Here is a 5,264-nt window from a genome sequence, read left to right as displayed (position 1 = left end):
GTGCCAATAACAGCCCTCAGCCCCATTGCAGAGCCGCAGCGCGATGTGCCACAAGGGCGGGAGAGACGAAGGGCATGGCCACTGCGTGATGTCCCTGGGGTAATTACAGGAGATTATGGGTTATGCTAGGAAGTCAGCCATGACCCACACTACAAAGCCAGCCCAAACCAACCCCGCTACTGACTCGATTCTCGTAGGTGTGAGGGGTGCGGCACCCTGGGAGCTCAGCACCTTTGGATGCCCTTTGCTCCCCGAGCGTCTGCGGTGCAGCCCCAGCAGCTGACCCAGTGGCTGCTGTGGTGCTTTGCTGCCCCACAGAGAAACCAGCTTCCTTCAGGACCGTCACCGAGGCTCGGTGCAGGCACTGCTGGCTGTTTGCCACCCCAGCACTCCGCTTCTGCTCTTTTCCCTTGTGGGAGTGGATGTCAAGCACTAACAGCTCCTGGCTACAAAACCCCGGGCCGAACCCAGCGGGAGGAGGCGGAGACACCCTCTGAGATGGAAAAGGTGTATTTTCCGTGAAATCAAATCACTCCTGCCATTAGCTGCCTTGTGCCCAACTTGCAACCAGCAAGCAAGAATTCCTGGGTACCCTTCTAATTCCTTCTGCCCTTCTAATTCCTCCTACAAGGCACGTGCCCCTGGGGCTCTGCCTCTTCCCAGCCAGTTTGCTGACATTGTTTTGCTGCTGGCCGGTTCCAGACAGCACCCTGCTGCTTGTCCTGCCTGTGTGGGGAACTGCCAGTACTTCTGCGGCTTTCTCCTCCGTGTTATCTGTCCTAGCCACATCCCTCTGTGTTGCGGGGTACGTTTCTTTCAACTGAGGTAAATCAAGGGCATTGTTTTGGTGGTGGTGGTGGTTTTGTTTTGTTTTATTTTGTTTTGTTTTGTTTTCTGAATGCTGCTTGCTTTGGAGTTTTCTCACCAAAGGTGCTTGCAGGGTTTTGCCCAGGATGCTGTGCTGTTCGCTGCCCTCTGGTTCCTAAAGAGCCTCCGCTCCCGCTCCACAGCAGGGTGGGCTTCTCCCGAGGAGATGGAGAACCTTGCGCTTGAGTCCTCTCTAGAGATGCACACCAACAGCCCTCTCGCCCCAAAATCCACCACCAAGACCCCATTCAGCAGGTTCAAGTCTTCAGCCCAAAGGTGACAAAGGTAACATTTGGCACCCAAATCCCACCGGGAGCCAATTCCCTCGGCCTTTCAGCATCCTCAGCCTGGCCACCTCCTTCTGCCAGGCTGTGCGAGCATCACAGGACGCACCCGGTGACTCGCCGGGGAAAACCAGCGCTGATCCCAGCTGCCGAGGGTGAGCAATGCCCAGCACCTCCTCCCGGGCTGCCTGACTGCTGCCACCGAGGAGGCTGGATCCTGCACTGCCGGAGCTGCCGGCTGCCAACCTGAGGAGTACACAAGGTCTGACGGTCACGGGACAGGCAGGCAGGAACTGCAGTGACTTCATCCCTGCTGTGACCTCGCTCACCCTTTGACGGGCCTTCACCACGTCGTTAACTCTTTCTCTTTGCAGAGCGAGGTGTCACGAGACTCTGTGCCCGGTATGAGGATTCATTCCCACCAGGTAATGCTTTGAAGATGAGAACTGCACGTGCTGCCTGCCGGGCACCACGGGCGTTATGTCCGACCTGCGCTCTGCCCACCTCGCAGGCAGGACTCAGTGCCCCGCGGGGAGGAGGGTTTGTGGAGCTGCAGAGGCTTGTCCCAGCCCTTGGGAAGCAACCAAGGCTGCCTCAGCCCTCGGTGAGGTGGCTGTCCCCAGCTCCCAAGTGAAAACCGGCTCCCGTGGAACATCCCTGTGGCATAGGCCTGTGAGATACTAAGATAATTAGGGGACGGGAGCACCTGTCATGTGAGGACAGGCTGAGAGAGCTGGGGCTGTTTAGCCTGGAAAAGAGAAGACTGAGGGGAGACCACCTCACTGTGTATAAATATCTGAGAGGACGGTGTCGAGAGGATAGAGCCGGTCTCTTTTCAGCTGTGCCCAGCAACAGGACGAGAGGCAACGGGCATCAAATTGAAGCACAGGAGGTTCTGGCTGAATACAAGGGGGCACTTCTGTACTGTGAGGTGACAGAGCGCTGGGACAGGCTGCCCAGACAAGTTGTGGAGTCTCCTTCTCTGGAGATATCCCAAACCCCGCCTGGATGCCATCCTGCACAACGTGCTCCAGGTGATCCTGCTCGGCTGGGGGGTAGGACCAGATGAAATCCAGAGGTCCCTGCCAACCTCGGCCATTCTGTGACTGTGTGACTCTGTGAGACAAGCTCCTGCCACGGCCAGATGAGTCAGCCCTGGGTGGCCTCCAGGAGAAATTTTCTGGAGAAATGTCTACCAGGACCAGCACGTGGAGAGTTTTTTCAGGCAGTCGTGAGGTGCCCGTGCAGCCAAAAGCAAGTTCCTCACCACTCCCCATCGGGTGGTGGGAGCAGCCTGAGCTTGTGGCGTGGGCAGGATCCCGCAACACACACCAGGCCCTCACCTGTATGCCACGAACCCCTCGCTTTCCCTGGGGGAGCAGCACTTCATATTGCGAGAGGGTTTGCTGCCCAGAGTCTGCTGTGAAAGAGGGTTCCTGGTTTCAGTTCAGACATGATTACCCTGCTCGTGACAGGATTGCCACATCAGCGATTCCCCCAAAGCCCACTTACCTGCGGGAACTCGACTGACTCCTCTCCTCTCTCGGAGCTGATCTCTAGTGTTAGCTCGGCCCTGTGGTGTCTGTAGGTGCTGACTGCATACCCACAGGTACAAGCTGAGGTGCCACTGTGGGGAAGTCCTTGCCAGGTGCCCCCAGGCTGTGCAGTTAAAGGTTTAAGTTAGAGGTTTTTGGGGTGTGTGATCTCTAGGAGGAGGTGTAAGAGGCTGCTTTGATGCTATAAGGAGACACAGAGAGAGGGAGCTGGGACCGTTCAGCCTGGAGTAGAGGAGGCTCAGGGGGGGGATCTCATCAATATGTACAAATACCTGAAGGGAGGGTGCAAAGAGAAGAGCCAGGCTCTTTTCAGCGGTGCCCAGTGCCAGGACAAGAGGCAATGGGCACAAACCAGCACACAGGAGGCTCCCTCTGAACACCAGGCAGCATTTCTATGTGCTGGGACCAGGAGCAGGATGCTCTCCTTTCAAGGTTGGACGTGCCTGTTTCCAGCCTCTAATGCCATTTCTCAGATCTGTAAGCACGGAGCCACCATCTGTTACAGATGTACGAGCTCTAGACAAAACCTAAGCCCTGCACACCAACGTCCAGAGGACCAAAGGCAGAGTTTTAGTGCCTGAGCTACCTGTTGTAGGTTATCACCCTGGACCACAATGGCTTTTAAAAGAGACAGGACAAATCAGTCTGTGTCTGCTTTCCCTAACACCCATTGCTCTCTCCGTCCCTTCCTGCGGACTGAACCTGACCTGCAGTGCAGATGCCAAGTGACCCTCATTAAAAGGATGAAGGTATTTCCAGTGGCATGGATCCAAACTGCCTGAACTTATCCGGGCAGGACGCGGACACTGCAGGCACTGGGGTACACAGACATGGTCCCGCTGTTAGGAGCTGTCCTTGTCCCAAGTGGGCTCAGCCCCTGCAGCCTTCATCCCCCCAGGGCTGCCTTGCAGACGGAGGGCAGCATCACCTGCAATGCTGCTATCGCAACTTTGCTCAATTGTTGAAGGCACAGGATGCTTAAATCACACAAGAAACCCACTCAAAAATTATTTTGCAGCTCCAAGCACTCTTGTGGCCTAAACGATATCCCCTTTCACACATAAAAAATAGCTGGCACTGCCCATAAGGAAAGGGTTTTGCTGCCCCAGAGAGCTCAGTCCAGTGTCCTTGCACTTGACTTTTAGTTTCTGCCTGTGCTCTGGCTTGCCGCAGCTCTTGAGTGCTTCCTGCCCTGCTGCGCAGGTGCGAGCAGCGTGCAGATGCTGCAGGCATCCAGCACCACTCATGACCTGCACAGCCTCCTCAGGGCTTCAACGCTGTTATCTGCATCTTCATCGAGGGTGAATGCACAGCACCGGTGCTAGCAAGCGCCAGATGCCCATGGCAGTGAGCAGCACAGCCAGGGAGCGTGGGCAGCACGGCCTGGATTAAGGCAGCTGATCCCCCCCAGCCCACGTGCCTGTTGCTCACTCATTCCCTCAGCCCGAGGAGCAGAGCATCGGCCCCGTCCCCACCGCCACGAAATCCCTGTGTGGAGACGGGTGCAGCACAGCCCCGGGCAGCTCCATTGCAATACTTGCACAAAGTGCCCTGCGTCTGCAAAAGGAGCTGTGGTGCCTGCCAGCGCGCCACCCCGCCTGGGCTTGAGTGCAAGGCGGCAATTCTTAATGTTCCGTAACGCCTCTGCTAACAAGTACCCAATGAGCTGTGTTTATAGATGTCCGTACGTATTGTCATACATAATCTTGGGCTTTAAATATTTGTGCTATGAATATTCACCTATATAGTATTATATAAATAGCTGTATATAAAACATACGTGCATAAAATATACATAATACATAAATATACATAAAATAAATATAATGTGGTGATACAAAATACAGATGTAAGAAATGTACAGTTAGAAAACATTCTGTATATAATTTTCTCTGTGAGGCTGCGCCTTGAGTGCTGGGTTCAGCTTTGGGGCCCTCAGTACCAGAAGGACATCGAGGCCCTGGAGCGTGCCCAGAGCAGGGCTACGAAGCTGGTGAAGGGCCTGGAGCACAAGTCCTGTGAGGAGCGGCTGAGGGAGCTGGGGGTGTTTGGTCTGGAGAAGAGGAGGCTCAGGGGAGACCTCATTGCTCTCTGCAGCCACCTGAAAGGAAGGTGTGGGGAGCTGGGGGTCGGCCTCTTCTCACAGGTAACCGGTGATAGGACCAGAGGGAATGGCCTCAAGTTGTGCCAGGGGAGGTTCAGGTTGGAAACGAGGAGACATTTCTTCTCAGAAAGAGCAGTCAGGCACTGGGACGGGTTGCCCAGGGAGGTGGTGGAGTCACCGTCCCTGGGGGTGTTCAAGGAGAGGCTGGACGTGGTGCTTGGGGACACGGTTCCGCGGGTGGCACTGGTGGCAGGGGGCGGCTGCACCAGGTGATCCCGGGGGGGCTGCCCCAGCCCCCAGGCCCCTGCCCGTATGCGCACGACACGCAGGGGGCGGGGCGTTGGGGCGAGCGGGCGGGGCCAGCGGCAGCAGGGGGCGGGTCCCGGCGCGGCGCTGGCCCCGCCCCCGGAGGGGCGCTGCCCACAAACACGGCCACGTGCGGCGGCGGCGGGGC

Source organism: Anser brachyrhynchus (genome assembly GCF_964034855.1).
Source record: "Anser brachyrhynchus genome assembly, chromosome: 2".
NCBI classification, from domain to species: Eukaryota; Metazoa; Chordata; class Aves; order Anseriformes; family Anatidae; genus Anser; species Anser brachyrhynchus.
This window is presented reverse-complemented; position numbering follows the sequence as displayed.